This window comes from Chelonia mydas, chromosome 6 (assembly GCF_015237465.2).
Source record: "Chelonia mydas isolate rCheMyd1 chromosome 6, rCheMyd1.pri.v2, whole genome shotgun sequence".
NCBI classification, from domain to species: Eukaryota; Metazoa; Chordata; order Testudines; family Cheloniidae; genus Chelonia; species Chelonia mydas.
The window spans coordinates 97771797-97792418 of record NC_051246.2 but is presented as its reverse complement, the minus strand read 5'-3'; positions in this window follow the sequence as shown (position 1 = coordinate 97792418).

The window sequence follows — 20622 nt, the reverse complement described above, 5'->3', positions numbered from 1 at the left end:
GTGTGCTAGATTCTGTACAAACAAGGAATAAAAAGATTGTAATCTCTCTGGGGCAGAGGCATTCTAAGTATAAGAGGAGCCAAGCAGATTCAGCTGATGGAAGTGTGAGGCTGACAAGACAACTCAGGTCAGAGCAATAGGCCAATTCACTTGTCTGTGATTATCAAAGAAATGTAAAGTGTACTAATTTACTTGAGTGTTAATTTAGTTCAAAGGACATGTGAATGATATCGTTTTCACTTATTGATTAATATTGATTCACATTAGGTATATCCCTATACTTAATTAACCGTAGATCAAAAGTATGTGTTAGTATGAAGATGGTAATTTACTTGATGTGTATATTCATGAAAACTAATGAAGGATTGTTTCTTGCTATCACTTTTTTATGTTTACCCATCACATGAGATTGGAACCTTGGAAATGTAAAAGATTGCTAACTTCAAAGCACAGATAATTGTGTTCAGCAATGGAAGTTCAAAGACTTGTTTACATTTAATCAACAGAGGAAGAGCCCATGCTGTGAATGAACAGATTGCCTTCCATGGAAAGACACTATAAGGGATCAATCCTGTATCTCTGAACTATTTTGGATTCTAACAGAATAGAATACTGAACAAGTGGACAGAAATCCCCAGAATTATCCTGGGTAACTCTGAGGAACTTTTGAAAATCTAGCAGTTACTACAAACCTGTTAACATTTTGGACTTACAAACTTTGACTCACCTGTTAACGTATTTTACCAGCTTTAACCTCTCATTAACTCTCATTTATTTTCTTAGCTAACAAACCTTTAGTTAAAAACTACAAGGAGTCTGGTGGCACCTTAAAGACTAACAGATTTATTTGGGCATAAGCTTTTCTGATTAAAAAAACACTTCTTCGGATGCTTCTTCTCCATGCCTCTGAAGAAGTGGTTTTTTAACCATGAAAGCTTATGCCCAAATAAATCTGTTAGTCTTTAAGGTGCCACCAGACTCCTTGTAGTTTTTATGGATACAGACTAACACGGCTAACCCCTGATACTTGAAACCTTTAGTTAGTTTAGTAGATAAATTGGCTGCAAACGTTGCCTTCGGTGTGAGATTGAGTGTATCCATTGACCTGGGGTAAGTGATTGACCCTTTGGGGTTGGGAGTAATCTAATGTGATGTGATATTTGGTATAGTGACAAGTATCACAAATTTCAGTTTGTCTGGGTGGCAAGGTAGGCTGGATAGCTTAAGGGATTCCATGGTAACTCCATGGTAAGACTAACGTAGTGATTGAGGAGTGTACATTTGTTACTGGCAGAGTGAAATCTAATTATAGAATATATCACAGTTTGGGGTGTCTGCCCTGTTTTCTGACAGTCTGACCTGAAATTGGCACTCACAGTTGTGAGCCACGTCAGACAGCATGATAATTGGAGTAGTCGGCACAAGATTCACGTGCTGCAGGTCAATTAGACTTAAAGATCAGAACGCAACACTATTGAAAGTTTAAATTTGATATTGAGAGTTTTAAGGGTTAAAAATTAGTCACAATGAGTGAATAACAGTCATATGAGGGGTCTTGGGAGAAAAGACCTTGAGGATTTGTGCTCACAAAGAGTATTATCCTTTAAGAAAAAAAACTTAGATCAGGAGCTGAGAGCTTAGCTCATGGACTTTGACCAGAAAGCAAGGTCTCAGTTCCCCCCACCCCGCATACCCCAGAGTCTGCAGATTCCTCTGTAGCAGAAATGATTCAGATGAGGAACCTGGAAGCCAAGAATCAACATAAGCATGAAATAAGGATGGTGGAACTCTGAATGGAGGAGAAGAAAGATGCCGTAGAAGCTGAAGAGAAAGCCTGCCAAAGATGCAAAGCTGATGCTGAAATTGAGGCGAGAGCCCACCAAAAACTCACAGAGCAGCTGAAAACTGAGAAAGAAGCTCACACACTGCGGCTCCAAGTCCTGGAGAAGCAAATGGATCAGCCTCAGCCAGTGGGTATATTCCTTCTCAACAGCAAGGAATGGCATAAAGCTTGCCTAATTTATCAAGAATCCAACTGCATTGCGGAATTCCTATTCATCTTTAAGAGACTGTGTGATATACATAAGATTCCAGGGGATAAATGGATGCCTATCCTCTAAACTAAATTGACTGAAAAAGGCAGGCAAGTCTTTAACAAAATGGAGGTGGATGATGCTATGATATATAAGAACTTTAAAGAAGCTCTATTAAAAAGGTTTAAGATCACCTCTGAGTCCTATCAACTGAAGTTTAGAAATTTAAAAATGTCTGACACTATCACTCGTGTGGAATATGTACATAATCTGCGTAGCTAGGTGAAAAAATGGATAATGGGTCAGGGGCTGATGGTAGCTTTGATAAGGTGTTAGATTTGGTGACACAAGAGTAATTATTATGGGTAATCATGGAGGAAATAAAGGAGGACTTATGTGACAAAGAGAGTCCACAATTTTGGTGGCAGCAGAAATTGCTGATGAATATGTTGAGTCAAGGGCTTGAAAGGGGTGCACACTTCATGAGAAGGGTAATCCCTCTGCTACCCAAGTTAAAAGGGATGAAAGGTTTATAACTAACCCCAACTTTGTTCAAAAAATCTCAAGGGAGCCCCAATTTTAAAACCTCTTACACTAAGGGAAAGCCAGTAATCTACCATGACTGTTGGGCTCCTGGTCATATAAAACCAAATTGCCCAAAACTTAATGTCACCCCACAATCTGTGTCCACAACCCCCAGTGTGAATGCCAATGCGACTACCAGTTTGCATGCAGTGTCTGTCCTGTTTTCTGACAGTCTGACCTGAAATTGTCACTCTCAGTTGTGAGCCACTTCAGGCAGTGTGACAGAAGGAACAAAAGGAAACAATGAGACAGTATTGGTCAGCATGATAGGCAGCAGTTTTAGTACATCATCTGACAAACTGTTAAGTTTTTTTGTAGGAATCACAGTAATGGACAATTTTAAAGTAAGGAGTTGAAAGAAGATAATGAAGTAGCTTTGAAGATGTTTACAGGGGGAAGTTTCTCCCAAACATGGGGGCAGCACGGGAGAAAGCATGAACTATGAACTGGAGGCAATAATCCTGTTCTAGCAGGGAGATGGACTGGAAGATCTAGTAAATCTTTTCTATTTCTAACTTCTATGATTCCTCTCTTGCATGTGTTTTCTTTTTTTTGTTTTTCTTGGCTGAATGCATAACACACGTTATAAGGTTCTTACGAGAATAGTAATTAGTGCTCTTGCATGATTTAATTAACAGTTAGGAAGTAAGATTGCCACAATGAATATATTTTCATGAGATTAAGTCAATCTTCCATTTATTTTGAAATATAGGAAGATTTGTTAATTTCTTCCTGCCTACTAGATGTGGGGGGAGACATCCAGACAGCTTTTCTGAATAGGGAATGGATATCTTTATCTACACATTCAGATCTTGAGAATTTATTTGACACACTTAATTCATTTACAGGGAATAAAACATGAAACCACAGTGGTGTCCTGTACATGAGATCTGTTTGTTCAGCATGATCATTACACTGTTATTGAAGCCATGCAATTTCATAATGAAGAATACAAAATCTAAGCCAGACATACAACAACATTATTCTGTCTTTTATCAAACTGGGTGTCCGTGGCTCTTTGAACCTTGAGCTTTCAGTAAAAACAGCTCCAGCAATGCAGTTGCAACGTGCAAATTTTTATGAGATTTCAGTGCTGATGTCCTTAACATTATCAAGAAAAAGAACACTAAAAGGACAGTTTAAAAAGCAAATAAAGTTGTGATGTTATAATACCTGTTATTTATTATCCCCCTCTGTAAGCAAACACATGGGCCCCAGCTTCTTGCTGATTGAAAACATAAATGTTACGCTCTAGTGTCTTTAAATTGCTGATGTAGCAGATGCTGCAGTGTCTCCTCTCAGCATTACATCAACATATATGAGAAGAATTCCATTAGCAATTGATAACAATTTGACATCTCTGTGATGCTTTGGGTTCTGAATCCCCATGAATGAAGTTGGGATTGGTGAGCTAATTCAGATATCGTTAGAAACACATAGCCCTTTTCACCCACCCCAACCCTGATTTTAAACTGGAACCAAATGTGAATTGAACCTTTTTTGAAGACATTAGTTAACTTTTAAAATATTCTATTTCATTTTTTAGAATGGCTGTTCAGGCTGACATCAGCACTAGAAATACCATGAAACAGGATGGTCTTCAGAGAATTCAGTTCCAAGTCTGAAGATTCAGGAGGTTGATATATGCATCAAAAATGAATCAGAATTCTCATACTGGATCAAACCAATGGTCCATCTAGTCCAGGACTCCATCTCCAATGATGATCAATACCAGCTGCTTCCAAGAAACATCCTGGAAACTGTGCAGTGTGATGTTATGGACTAACTTGCCCAGGAGGAATGTTTGTTCCTGTTTCCAATCAGTTAAAGGTTGGCATATCCACTAAAGCATGAGAGTTTATATCCTCTCCAAAAGGGCTGCCGCCATTCAACAGTTTATTATAAGTTCCTCATTAGATTGATATTCACCTCTTTTGTGAAAAAGGTGATATCATAAATCCTTATGTAGCATTGCTCACTAGGTGATGATTTCACACACAAAAATATGATTATTATCACAGATTCATCTTCTTGATGGATAACATCCTCATCTGAAAATAATGCAAAAGAATCTGCTGAAAAGATATATTTTGTTTGCCAAGGTATACTCTTACATGATTAATCTTTTCCCCCATAAGCATAGCTGATATGGTTATGAATTATATTATGTCACCACAAAGGAATTGCCTGAAAAGTTTGTCATAAAAACATCTTGGGATTTTTTCTCTCTTAAGCTAGAATCTGTCTTGAGGTTTTAAAGCATTGGCCTCTATCTATTTCGATGGTTCACACAAGGAATCATGAAGCACTTATTCAATAGTGCAGTTCTCCAGATGAAGTCTTTTTTCATATGTGGAAAATGTCCCACCACTCTGATGATATCTGCTATTACTCAACTGATTATGGACAAAATGTACCCTGGTGACAATAACACCTTGGAGAAAAGTGTATTGGAAGGCGATGGACCAAACTAAGCCGGTACAGCAGCCTTAAAGTGCAACAGAAGATCCTAAGCTGCTGGTTCAATTTGACATTCAAATTAGGGTCAGTCATGCCTTCTAATCTAGAGTGATGATGGAGGTATGAAGGAAGCATTAACACTTCAGAAACCAAGTGTGGAGTAGAAAAATATTTCATGGAGGGCATTTTGCCCTATTGGAATATTGCACTGATCATCATGAGCTACCATTCAAGAGAATAAAATTCACATGAGATGTGCATTTTATTTTGGCCCACACAGTTATGAGAAGAATGCCTCACTAAAACACGCAAACCTCTTGCCTGCACCTCACCACAAGGGACATAATTTTACATTCAAATTTAGATTTGATTCACACAAACCTAGGAATAGCTCCCTTTCAGTATTATAGCTAATTAGCATTGTTATGTGTGTAGGATCACATCTCTGTACCATTTTGGATATGAATTTAAACTACTTTGTGATATGACATATATATGTATATATATTTTTCAATTTTCACATCATTTCTTAATTCCTTTCCTTTGTCAAATAGACCAAGTGAACCAAGAATAAAAGTCAGAGAAATACATTGTAAGAAATATTTTTAAAAGGCAAAACCCTGAAATCATTCTATCAAATATTTCCAAAGTCTGACACTTTTGAAAAAAACCCAAAACCACTGGAAATATTCTGAATCTGTTTTAGTAATATTACTAATTCAGACAGACATTACCACGTGGAATGAAATAGATGTTGAACTCTGAAAAAAGAAAATAAAAAAGGATAAAAACATCTATTATTCACCTACTGTTGGGTGCCATAGCACAAAATCAATGAATTAATGCCACTAAGCTTGTTATTAAGTAAGAGTGCTTACTGGCGGAGGTAGTTTGCTTTGGAAGTCAATGCATTCTCCTGAAATTTGGCCAGACTGCACAAGCATGATGTAGTCTGTTCCATGTGTCTTGCCCTTGAAACATTATTGTAATATCTTTCCATTCCAACAAATCTCGCAACCTAAATATGGTGGGGAGGGAGGGGAACAAAAACTGAAGTATAAAAGAAAAATAACATTTCAATGAAAGTTAAAATGATGTTGAATTAATTTATTCAACAGAAATCAGATCTAAAATATCAGTTCCATACTATCAATTGTATTTATTTCTTTAAATTTAAAATAGTGTCTACCCAACTTAATGATTCAACATATACAATAATAATAATTATTAATGTAATAATTTATCATCCAGATGGATGGTAATGCCCTATCTCAATACAACACTGAAAGTGGAGAAATATATTTTTGCAATGAACTTATTTTCACCCATTTGAGAAAAATTTCAAAAATAAGTAGGCACTCTAGGTGCTTATATGGCCACTATCACCATAGTACCTCAACATCTCCCAAGTATTTATGGTTTTAACCCCACAAGAAATGGAGATGATAATAATTCTTCACTCACATCAGATAAGTATTATTTGTCTCCATTTTTTCCAGATGTGGAACCGAAGCCCAGAAAGATTAAGGGTTTAATCTTGTTCCTTTGCAATCTATAAATGTCTTGCCATTGATTTCAGCTGGACTAGGAGCAGATTCAATATGAATTGCTCAGAGTCATTCAAGAAGTCTACAGTAAATCCAGAAATTGAATCCAGATCTTCTGAATCCCAATTCAGTTCCCTAATGGCAAGATCATCCTTCCACCTCTAAGAGAAGTTTGTGAAAATGAAATAAATAAATAAATAAATAAATAAATAAAAAGTTAAGCAAACTTTTTCAGATTATTCTGAATTTCCCGTTGCTGATTGGGACTAGAATTAGCAGAGGAGAAATGCCCTGAAAGAGGTTCTTCTTTTGATATTTATGATTTGACTGGAAACTGGAGCTTACAAGTCTTACAAGGCAATGAAATATAAGTGGCCAATAGGATTAAAAGCCACAAGAAGCCATTTTTAAACACATTAGAAACCAGACAAACCCTAGTTCAGGTTTAGGTCCATTGCTAAATATAGATGGTAAAATTGTAAGTAGCAATGTAGAAAAGGGAGAAATGTTCAAAAGATATTTCTGCTCTGAATTTGGATACGTGGATGGTAATAAAATTAAGCACACGCACAAGTGTATGCAGAATAAGAAAGTGTGTGTTGTTTCTCTTTATCAAAAATCAAGTTTGATTCTCAAAAAAATGATAGCTTAGTAACACTCGTCTCCGCCACGCAAGTTTCTTTCATCCTGTGTTGCGTACTTCAATTCTGTTATTAAGCATTCTAATTCTACTCCATTTCTGAGCCAAGACATATCCATGTCCCAAGTAATTCTTGTGGGTTTTCTGATGGTCAAAAATAGGAACTATGATGAAAAACATCAGATTTGCTTTCACTTATGATAGGATTTGAACTCAAATTTCCAGCTGTGAAAGTCTAGTTTGTTAACTGACTGTAATCCACATTGCTCGTCATTTGCAACACTGTACGGTAAAGGCTTCACCCTTCACCTGAGAAGTGCAAAGCAGACCTTGAACCAGCTGGTGTAAATCAGCCTAGCTTTACTGATTCACTGGAGCACCATTCATGTACACCAGCTTGGGAGCTGGCTTTAACTTTTAGCTTCTAAATTCCAGTACAAACTTGACAGCATACTTCACATTCAGATAAGCACAGAGGATTAAAAAGAGAACAATCCCTCTTCTTGCAATGTCAGACTGTTATCCTATAGTGGTTCTTTGCTTTCATGTAAATTTCAATTTCAATAAATCAAATAGAAAGCAAAATCAGGATAAGAGCTGACCTCAGTTAGGCTAGCTCATTGTCGTGCGTAACACTTCTGGAGAGAATGAAGGTTTGTTGGGGAATTACAGAAATCATTTTTTTCTGTTCAATAGACACTAGAAATTATAGCATCTAAAAATAGTACCTCACAAATCTAAATTTGGCCCAAATCCTGAGGTTATTAAGTGTCTATTCAGTTTTCCTTCAAGAAAATCTCCCATTGACTTTAGAAGGAGTTTGCCTAAAGACTGAGGGTTAAATATTAGTTTCCCATGAATTTCTCTTGATTTATACCAGTGTAACTGAGGTCACAATAAGACCCTTAGTCATTTTCTTGCCAGCTTCCTCTGCCCAATACTATAATGTCTCACCAAGGCTAGATTCTGATCACAGTTACACCCACTAAAATGGGTGGAGTTACTGCAGATTTATACCAACATAGCTGAGATCAGAACATGTCTCGCAGACCACTCTGTGACTCTTTCCTTGAGACAGAAATAAATCTAGATTTAAAATGTATCATTTGGGTGATATGAAATTACAGTTTCTTGTGCCTTTCAAAAGTAACAATCTGTAAGTAAACACAAATAAAAATATGCCATTCATTCCCTCCCAGGTCTACTCTTATGTGTTATAAAATTTCTATATTTTTTCCCTTGGATTTTTCACACTGATTCATATTTGTCATAAAGCTATGCTTCCAGGCAAGTTTATATACAATACCAGATCGATGAATAAGAGATAGCTTGACTGCTTACTTATGGCACAATAGATTTTTTCTTTCTTTACAAAAACTCTTTTTTGCATTTTTGAAAAAGACTCCTTTCATGGTGTTTTTGGTCCACCTGGAAGCAGGAAAAACCAGAAATACTGACAGATTTTTAGCTCAAGATCCTGATCTTGCACCCTTTCCTCACGTGAATAAACCCATTTGTCCTGATTCTGATCTCACATTGAAATAACAGCATTGTCTTCAGTTAGGTTTCTCCTGATATACACCATTGCAAGTGAGCTAAAAATAGGTTGAAATTAAAATATTCTCATGGGAAAGGGTCACAGATCAAGCTTCAAGTTTGCAGACTCAAGAGATTTGGTTGATTCAGGAAAGCTTTTGACCCATGTGTTACCTCACGCTTTCAAGGGTAAGCTTTCCCTTTGGAAAGATATATATTTTCATACACAGTGAAAGAAAAAATGTTAAACATATTTTAATATTATATTGAGCAACCTTAAAATACAGCGTACATATGATTTTTTAAATAAAAAATGGAAATTGCAAGTAGGCTATTTATATTTAGTCTTAAACATCACCTGAACTGCACCACTATTGGCATTTCTTGGAGTCATTATGTGTAATTGGTTAATGGGGTATTTATTCTTGTGTTATTGGATCACCTCCAGGGACAATCATTGATGAGTTTCAAATCTCCAGAAAGATTTCACCACAGAGATAAATACATTTTTTTTTAGATAAAACCAATTACTTTTATTTAAATTCTTTTTTTCTTTTTAAGTAGTCAGTCTGTTTTAGGGCCTCACTGTAGTTTCAAGAAATGATGCATTTACTGTTCTTTGGTGCTTTGAATTCCATCCTAGAGCCAAGAAAGATGATGAGAAAAGGAAACAAAGCCCACAGATCTAGACTTCATGAAACACACAGTTAGGAAGTCATGTGCCTCATACATAGAAGAACTTAACCGGTGACCTGTTCTTGCTGTGATTATTTTGGTGGCTAAAATTTTTGTTGCCAGAAGAGGGAAGCTTCCTAATATGTCCACACAATGTGGAAAGTCTCAATAGTGGTCAGATACCCTGGTATTTTAAAAAGATTACATAGATGCTGTAGTAATAAATTAAATTATTAGCATTTGAAGACACTTTCAGAGCATGGTGGTATGACAAAGTCACATTACCTTAGCAACATGTTTTGGGTATGTTAAGAAAATGAGTACATTTTATGATTATGATGATAAGCAGCCCCCACTCTGCGATTATCTCTCCATCGTATTATCTGTAGGTTCGTAGTCACTACATTATTGTGAATTTGTTCATAAAGGTTAACAGATTTTATTACAGATGGTCCAAGCCATAAAGTCCAAATTTGTCTAACGTAATGATTCTGATGGGGAGGATGGAAAGTTCTGATCTCAGGCTTTGTTTGGTCACTTTTACAGATAATGGATATTCTCAAAGTTCAGATCTGGATCTGGATCTGAATCTGGATCTGGCTTGGAAATTTCTCAGAGCTTGGGAGTGTCCAGATCTGGTTTTTTGTTTTATTTGATTTGTTTTCATTTTGATCTATATTTTAGTTTTAGGGTTACAGTTGTCATATTAGAAGAAGGGATATTTAGAGTAAGTATTTAGAGGAGATTGATGCATTTTTAATGGTTGAGCATAGAATTTAGGTTAGGATTCTTGGGGTTTTGTTAGGGTCACCTTTCTGTGCATGTTATTTGGGAGGGGGAAAATCTGGGTTGGTTGGGAAATAGATATTTAGTATCCTTCACCTTTCTTCTAAGTGCACTGATTATTTCATAATATATTGAGATTCTCTACTTTTGCTGCATTCACAGGGTAAAAGTTCAATGAACTGCTCCTCTTCCTAGAATGACAGGTGATTTATACTGCAGTTCTCTCCAGTATGGGTATCGACATGTTTTTGTCCATGATCTATTATTCTTCCAATGACAGGGTAAGAAGCTAAAGTTTAAAGGGATGAAATGATCTTTCACTAAACATGTGGGTCCAGGTTAGATTTAATCATGTGAATATTATAGTATTGGCTTCCTTATTTCTACAGCTTAATCATACAGGTTGACAAGATCCTCCTTGACCACGGTGCTATTAGGATAATTTATGGGATCTTAGGTCTGAGAACTGGGTAACTCAGCAGGGCCAGATAGAGCCTTTCCCCTATATGTCACTAGTTCAAATCTAGCTCATGCAGTATGCACCAAAAGCTGTGATTCTTCAGTGGCCTATTTGAAATGCTTTTGTTGATCTTAATCTTTGTCCGTAGTGACAAGTGTCTCCATCATAAGGCTTTGTAATTGAGCATACCAAGTCAATGGCAAAGCTCTCAATGACAGCAATGGACTTGTCAATTTTTTTTTAACTATCAGCCAGGAAAAATGACTTTTTTTTCTTAAAAAATAATAATAATAAAAAAATCCCTAAATAAAATAAACCCCACTAACCTTCCTTCAGTTATTTGAATGTGTTTTGGCCCATGGGGTCAAAACCTAAAAGCGTCTTTAGAAACTTGCCTTTCCGTTGATCTTGGAAAAATAAGTCTGATGAGAGGTGGGGTGTAATGGGGCTCTTGTGCAGCAGCTGCTTCTTGTGCCCCAGCAAAAGAATCAGCGCACTACCTGTGACTACAAGGTTTTGTGAAAAAGTGGCAAAAAGTCAATAAATACATTAAAAATTACTTAGACTAAATTTCCCAGACTCACTGACACCTCTGCAGATGTCAGCATGAGTGTGAGAGACAATAAATTGCGTGAAATACTACTTTGGAGGAATCATTTGGGGTCTTTACTGCTAAATGATTTGTCATGTAGGTAGGGATAGACAGAAAAATTAAGCTAGATACCGCTAGGCTCCTGCCTCCTCAGGACCCACGTCTGTCACGATACATGAAGCCTACATGGCAGAAATGTCAGTAACAACATGTATGTATTGTATATAATAGTAATGCGATTACAATAAATAATAATAAGGATGGGGCAGATTCTGTGCTGGTGCTACTCTACTGAAGTCAATGGAGTTATGCCAGAAGAGAATCTGGCCCAGTAAATTGGTTTTGCTCCACTAGGCTATGCACAAATCTTTTCCGAGAAAATGAATATTTCTACTGCTGTAATCCCCTGTCCTTCCTCCTACAACTTCACCTTTTGTTGTGTCATGTCTCTAAGTAGACCGAAAACTCAATAGGGCAAGAAGATGGCTACAATTTTCAAAGGCTTTTAAGGGATTTAGGTGCCCAAAGCCCATTAAAAGTCAGTGGGAATTGAGCACCTACCTTTCTTAGGCTCCTTTGCAAATCCTTCCCTATGTCCTCTTATTTGCACTCTAAGGCACCTCATGCTGTTTTTTGGCACTGAATAATAATAAATAATTATTATAGCTATTGGATTGGCTCATCTCTGGATTGGATCACATCTCTGTAGAACTCAGCTGGTTCAGGTATCAGGAGCTCATAGAAACACTGTTTCATTTCATTTGAGAGTGCATCACATGTGTTTCACCTCCCTTTTGGGTTTAAGCATCCAAAAATTCAAATTAAAATGCAGAAGAAATTATTGAATTTCAAAATCATTAGAAATTACCAAATTTCCACCCAAAACCACAAATTGTCCTTTCCAGTTCTCTAGAAATTCAGCCCAGAATTCATGACCATCATAGGATGTTTTAGTGAGTACTGGCCAAGTATTGGTTAAATAAGAAAGCCCCAAAATGGATGAGTTTCACAAATTTTGAGTTTCATGATGCAAATTTCACATCATTCTGTCTACTGAATGTTATGACCACTTTTTGTTACCTTCATTCACCTTGAGAGAAATTCTGTTCTCTGCAGGCAGCCCACGTTAATGAGCAGTACAAAAGAGACTTCTGCAGAGATTGGGTAAGGTGTGGCTGAAAATTTAATTCCAGGCCATGAAACAGCAATAGACATTCCGTGCCCATTACTACTCTCTTAGGGCTCACTACAGTAGCCTCTGTGACATCTGCATTTCCACTGCACTCATAGATTTAGGATGCTTAGCCGGTTGATCCATGTTCTCATAGATCCACCAGCCAAGCCTTGTAGTAGGATAGATGGAGATCATAGAAAGCACAGATCAGTGGTATGCCAGGGGCTGCACCTCCATTCAGATCTTCTGCATCTTAGCTCTTCCAGTGCATAAATACCTCAATAGTTCCTAAATCTCCTGGAACTTCAGTTCCTGATGAACTCTGAAGGACCAGAAAGGATTTTACCATTTGTGCTCTAGCACATCATTTGAAAGAGAGTAACTATGAACACCTCTCTCACTCTCTCTCAACAAGGAAAAATAAAGTAGTTTCTGACCCAATTAATATTAACAGACTTTATTGTAACCATCTAACTAATCTAATATTTCCAATTCACTCATCAATGTAGTATCTAAGCACCAAATAAAAAATTAAAAGTCCCAGGTCATTATCCCCTGCTGTCCTCTCCACAAGTGGAGACACAATCTGAGCAGCGCTGAGCAAGGGGGAACGTACTTCCCCTGTTCCCCTGCCCGGCTGAGTAAGGGCTGCAACAATCTAGCTCTGTTTTGTTTGTTTGTTTGTTTGTCTGTGATTGCACAATCACTATCACTTGTGCCCATTTATTTTCTTTGCACCAAATCCTGAAGACCTACCTGAGCTGTTAATTGGTTTTTCCCTTTGGAATTCATTTTATTGTAGATTATTTGAAAGAATACCACAGAGATTTCCAGTACATCTAGGAGGACTTTGACTTGATAAACATAGCTCCTGGTCTTGAAGACACTTAACTTTACTTCCATTGACTTCAGTGAGCGTTATGATGCAAATGTGTAAGTGGTTACAAGATCAGGGCCATAAGGAATATAATTAATGGATTTATCTGTTTAGGTCTAATAACTCATACTATTTGTTATATGTTTTCCCAGTGTTTTAGTAGTTCCATAGCATGTGTATTAAGTCAGCACTTTCTTTATTACATCTCTCAATATTTATATACTTGTGTATACATATTTTTACTATCTTCGGCAAAGAACATGAATCAAGAAATAAAGGTCTATATTACAATTTTTCACATAATGCTATATTTTGTATCACTGCACAAGTGTATTAGTGACCCATTTTCCAAGTAATGGAAGTCTCCAGCTCTGTTTCTGACACACATTTTTCATGGTTCCACTTTTCTTCCACAACATCATTAATTGAGTTATAAGTATGAGTAACAAATTTAGTTACATTTATCCAAAAAGTTTCTTGTCTATTAGTTAACTGTGGTTTATTCAGATCTTGAAGAATGGAAATTGACAAACCAGTAGGTATTGTTAAAACTTTTTTGTAAGAATTCAGCCTTGAATTGCTGAAGAGGTTTGAAATATTTTGATTCAAAAAGATAACTTATAAAATTAAAACTCCATTCCCACAAACCTTCTATTTCTTGAGTTCTGAATAACTGTAAGAAAATGGTATTTCATTTTGTACTCCGGCAAATACCCACTGACATCAGAGTAACAGCTGAGAAAGATGCCAAGATTTGACTCTCCAAAAGAAACAAGCAAAAGTTTTTTTCATTAACATAACTCCATATGTCTTAAGCACAATAAATAAATAAACAAATCTTGTGGGCCCTTGATGCTCTAAAGGATAGTAGACACTTCTTAGCCAAGCCAATAAGTACCACTAGTTTGGAACAAACACTCCTTTAGGAGGCCTTTAAAACTCAACTATTAGATTTTCTCGAAAATTAACAATATTTAAATGGCAGAGAGGTAAATCTCATTCATATATTACACTGCCTTGTTCACAAATTTATATGGCACCACTCTGACCTCTGAGTAAAAGAAGGAGCAAGAGAAAGCACTGAGTGCCGTACCCACCCAATTGCACTACTCAGGTATCTAGGTTTGTAATTAGATATTTATAATTTATACACACACTGGCATTTCCTCCCCCACACACTGCATGTCTGTCTCCCAATGTTAAACAATTCCAAAGCCGCTATCCCATTTTTCTTAGCCTAATGAAAGAAGCAGAAGACATTTGTTTGGAGATAAGTTTGTCCTGGAAATTCCCAAGGAACTATTGGGCTTTGCAATCCTACCAAGGAGTTGGGTAAAATTCAGCTCTGGCATCTAGTCAGGTGATGTTTGTCTTGAGTGTTGGCTGCATACTAGCCTCAGGGAATCACAAATGTCACTGATGTACTATGCTATAGCTTTGTTGCTTCTCTAAAGAATCTCCTCTGTTAATCTATCTGGCACGCCTGGTAACTTTCAAAACATAAGTAGAGAGGCAATACTGTGGAGCAGAGAGAGTAAGAGAGATTCAAAGGCACCATCCGTCTTGTTGTAGACAGAGAAAATTACCAGTGTGCAGTTGGTATTTTTCATTACTAAGAACATGCAGCAGCTCAGTTTCCACCAGGGCTAATTGATTTTCACAGCTGGTGCATGAAAGGCTAAAGATATGAAACTTGAAAGAGACCCTTTGTCCAGCCCCTGAAGCTTCTCATATCTGCAGGGACATGAAATTTTGTTTGGAATGGGAGAAGCTAAAATACCCAGAAGTGATCCAGGTCACTAGTGTGATAAGGACACTTATTGATATGTGCATGGTGCGGATAGTTTACAACCGAACATATGGTATTCCTTTAAGCATTCAGCTTTTATTGCATTTACATTTATTTGACTCATGTTACCACAATGGTGAAATCAGATCACGTCACATGTGGCATAACTGTCCATCTAATACAATAATGTAAACGTGTTACTATTCACTACAGACAAAAACAGATCTTATAGGAGAGGTGGTTTGGTATAGTGTAGTCAATCCTTCAACTTGGGGTACATGTGAAAAATAAGGCCTACAAAATTTGGAGGGGAAAGTAATCATGCATTGCTCTCTCTTTCAAGTCATTTTTTTTCTGTGCATTCATTTTATCAGTTTTCAGCTTGCTAGCCTCTGCCGGTATGTCCTTCCTTAGAAAGTCCAGTGGTAATACAGGGAGTGAGCCATGGTAATTCTGGAACAGCAGAATACCGCAGTTCTGTCGGGGAAGGTGGGGAAGGAGGTAGGAGCCCCTAACTGATGAGATGGCTGGTTGTGTAGAGACCCCAAGTGGTCCAGGCCATCCTTGTACCAGTCTGGAAGATGTTTAGGAGACAAAATGCTTGCAACCATAAACCACTAAAGGGAAGCTGTAGGACAGAGATACCTGATTTTGATATAACTCATTTCTACCATTAGATAGTATGAGGACATGGTGCAGCCACTTAATTATGGGAAATAGCTAATATTTAAAAACATCTGGGATTTTGTAACAGAAGCATAATATCATAGGATGAACTGGCTGAAAACATTTAGATATCAGCTATATAGATATTTGGCCCTCAGAAAGGCAAAAATTTAGCCACTTTCATAACAGCAGCTTCTTCATTGTGGGTTCAGTCTGTTCTATGAGCCTCTCCCAGTCTGATAGCTGTGCCTTTAAACTGGGAGAAAACAACATCTGCAGTCTTAAGGTGGCCATTCGTTTCAGTAAATTTGAGGGGCTGAGCAGAACTGGAATTCAGATGCAAGACTTCCAGGGGCCAAGCTCACCTATATTGTGGAAGATACAAAGTGTCACACACTGCCCTGTTCTCTCTTCTAAATGGATGCCAGTCTGTTGTAACCAGACCCAAATCCTGGCTCCACATGTTTCTAAGACCCTTAGGTCTGGGTAGTGATTGGTTACTCTTCCTAACTCTGGGTCTCTCAGGAACACTCTCAGGTACAGACCCCATGTCTGATACCCTTCTTGAGCACAAGGATGCAGAAGTCTGGTCACCAATACCTCAGATGTCCTTAGCCCCCAGTTGCTTAACTACATTCCCCAAGAGTCCACCTGGCTGTGGGAACCCCGGTTTCTGCATTAACCCCTACAGGGACTACGTGACACGAAGGCAAGGAAAAGAGGTTTAACAAAGGAATGTCTGAACTACAGACACTTTACTCTTACTGAAGCACACTAAAGAGTTAGATGTTTGACAAACAACAAAATCCTGAATGCAGCCACCCAAGTCTGAGTTCATCCATCATATAGGTACTACGTTTGGTCAGAGTCCTTAGGGTATGTAGTTCTTCCTGCCTTTTTTCTTCTTGTATGTGGGCATCGTTGGCCCCTTGCTCAGAGAAGCAGCCATCTTTTAAAACACTCTCTGTCCCTCTTGTTGACCATGTGCTTCCACTGAGGAAATTTCAAGCTCCAGCCCCCACACTGGGTTCTGTGCAGAAAGTTATTCAAAGTGAATGACCCTACAAGTAGAAAGCCCCATGTTCCAGCAGTGAAGAGTAATTCTATGTTGATGCCTTAGATTGTTCTGTGCCCACTTCTCAGACATTGTCTTTCAACTAGGTGTCAAGCCCCCACTACAAAATAGATTCTCTAATCCAGAATGGAGGTTGCAATCCAAAGTGAATGTTACAATGAACAGTACAATTAAAAATGGCTTTCACAAAACAAAATGGAGTTCACTATTTGACACAGACTGCCACCCCTCCCCCACCCCACCCCCCAATCTGTCACACCTACATCTCCTTCAATAACCGGGACTTTTTCATTCATTCTCAAGCCTGATGTATTCAATGGACTCATATCAAGTCAGAGCCCTGACATACATCCAGCAGTGTGACATACATCTAGGCGTGCATGTGAGCAGCATATATAAAAATTACAAAACTTAAATTTGCATATCATTCTTGGGGAAAAAATATCAGAGACCACTCTCCTAGATTACAGTTACCAGAGAGAACAGGGTAGGGAAAAGGGGCCCTGTCATCGTGGATATGTTCTCCCTCTCCCCCAAAAGCTGTGATGGTTTCCTCCTTCCATGAGAAACAGTGGGAAGAACACTGAGCTCCGGGAAACATTCATACTAAAACAGCAGTGAAGTGATTTTATTTTTAACAGGGGTGCGGTAGGTGGGAAAGGCAAATTTGAGACTGCAAACATTTTGAGACTATAGAGTTTGGGATAATACATGATTGACTTCCTCTTCTCCACAAAGCAGTGCCTTTCTCTCACGCTCCATTTCCTTGCAGCTACTAAACCCTAATAAGATAGCAATGCCTTTATATTTCTATGTTCTACAGCTATCCTTTCTCACTTCGACTCCTCTGGAGGCTAATATATCTGTCTGCTTACCCGATTACATGAACTCCACACCCACAATAGTTCTATCTATCTATCTATCTATCTATCTATCTATCTATCTATCTATCTATCTATCTATCCCTCAACAAACTTGAGAAAAAAATATTGCAGAGAGGAGAGGGAAGAGGGTAAGTCTGTTGTAACCAGACCCAAATCCTGGTTCCACACGTTTATAAGACCCCTGGGTCTGGTTAGCAATTGGTCACTGTTCCTAACTCTGGTCTCTCAGGAACACTCTCAGGTGCAGGCCCTATGTCTGATACCCTTCTTGGGAAGTAGGACACAGCAGTCTGGACACCAATACCTCAGCTGTCCATGAGCTGGGAGGAGAGATTCCCAGCTCATGGACAGCTCAATATAGCTTCTAAAATAGCAGTGTGGTCCATGGTGGCACGAGTGGCTACTCAGGATAGCTGCCCTGAGTACAATCCCATGCGACCTTCTAGATGCATACTTGGGTGGCTAGCCCAAGCTGCTGCTGCTGCCACCATGGATGCACTGCTATTTTTGGGCACTAACTCAAGCAGAACTAGCATGGGTACATCTATACAAGCTATGAATGTGTTTCTCTTGTTTAAGAGTGTTTCTCTTGATTAAAATGTCAGCTGGGCAAGTTAAACACTAGCACACTGCATGAAAGCTTATTGACCCTTTGAGGCCTAAAAAACGTTTTTTTAATTGTGATTCCCCACCCTCTTTCTCCTACTGAGAGATTAGTTAGAGTTGCTATTTTGAAAGCAGATGATAACTGTCTACTGAGAACCTCCCCTATTTGGCTAATGCAGGTACCCAAAGTAAATACAGCAAGATAATGATGCCTGCTGGAAAGAGTTTGAAAAAGCCATCATTGTAAAATGTGGAGAGGGAACAGGTTACCTAATAGGTCTTTTCCATTACTAGTTTTGATGCTTCTAAGGGTACGTCTACATTTGAGCTGGGAGGTTTGAAAAGTGATCAGTACACACCTTCTAAAAATCAGGCCTCTGTGTCAGGTGTCTCAAGTTGGGCACCCAAAACTGGAAGCAGGCAAAATCACTTGTCACTTGGTAATAATCAAGGCTGCTGAGTTTTCAATGGTGATTACTCTGCCTGCAGCTTACTTATCCCAACTATTATGTTCGATCAAAGCTTCTATCATTGCTCTAAAATGTTTGACGTGTGAGTGAATTTGGCCTTTTTTTCTTCTTTGTAGCCCTGCTTCTTTATTTATCTGTATTTATTCTCTCTTCAAAGGCATTTGTTTAGAAAATTTATAAATTTAACAAAAAGAAAAAGAAAGACGTTAAATACTACAAGATGTGAAACAGATGGTTTACATTATAGGCTAATCCATGAATGCTCTTGGCAAGATATACAGCTGATTCTGTAGCTGGGAGGTTAAAGGTCTGAGTGCATCATAGAAGAGTTATCAGGCATGACTACAGGTGAGCTGAAATCAGGGCAGCTGAATTTGAGTTAAGGTGTGTTTGAGACTGGGTGGAGGAGTGTCATTGAGGGCATCTCTGCTTATCATCTTGGCCTACCCTGAAAGGCTGCTCTGTTAGAGGCCAAAAGGGCACTGTAAGAATAACTGAATTGTCTTGGGAAAGGAGTGAACTAGCACTGTTGGATCTGTCCACCACTGAAGGTTTCTCAACTTTAAGGGCAAATTGAGTCATATCAAAAAATGACTATATTTTCGTTTTTGTATTATTTTATCTTGAGTATTTAAAAAAGCCTACTTTGTTGTTTTTCTGCCCTGTTTTGCAATATGCATCTCCACTGTTGTGTACCTATGTGTATATGTCCCTTGAGATAATGCTAAGAAAACCCTTGTGCTGACTGGCACTTTCTGTATTTGTTTGTTGGTTGGTTTATTTACTTATTTTGAACAGTTGACTCCAAAGTTGTTGACTCCAAAACATGTCTGACTTGCCCTGCACGCAGGAAGCAAACAGCTTCCTGAGAGCCTGGAAGAAACCACACCCCACTGGTGAGCTGTGGATGTGCTATACACACAGAGCAACCAGCACAGCAACTCTTGCCGCAATACTATGGTGATGACAGAGAGAGAGCTAATCTTCTTTCTGTCACCTCATCATCTAACTTACACCAGTTTAGACCCAGTTTCATTCCCTTAGACTCAGTTAGTGACTCCGGGCCAGATTCTGTCTCCAGTGGTGCTGAGTGGCTGTTATCTCGTGGAATGTGACTGAGTGAGATTTTCCATAGTGTGTGGGAGTTCTCACCTGGAAAACGACTGGCATGTCCGGCTTGTGTGCCAGCCCCTTCCTGTTAGTCCCTGTGTAGGGAGCATGCAAGGGGAGTGGTCAGTTTGTTGCTGCGCTACATCTATTCTCAGCTAGTGGACAATACCTTTTGTACTTCTATCAGCTGGCGAAGCTTATGGCAGACTTAGCCTCAGACTATTCTGGCTTCAGTTTGGAAGTAGGCTGGAAGAAAATAAGGGAGCTAACTGGCTTCCTGAGAGCACATCGTGAGCAGGTTTTCAGCTGCAGTAAGCCTTCCTAGACTCATGCTCACTTACTGATGTGTATCTTAGGGCTTGTCTACATAACCCGCTGGATGAACCCATTAGTACAGACATGATAAATCGACCGCCAAGCACTCTCCCATTGACTCTGATACTCCACCAGGGCGAGAGGTGCAGGCGGAGTCGATTGGAGAGCATCAGCTGTCGACTTACCACAGTGAAGACACCGCGGTAAGTAGATCTAAGTACGTCAACTTTGGCTACATTATTCACATAGCTGAAGTAGCGTAACTTAGATCCATCCCCCCCCTCCACAGTGTAGACCAGGCCTAAGATCCTCTTAAACTTCACCTCAGGCTTTGACTTGCTG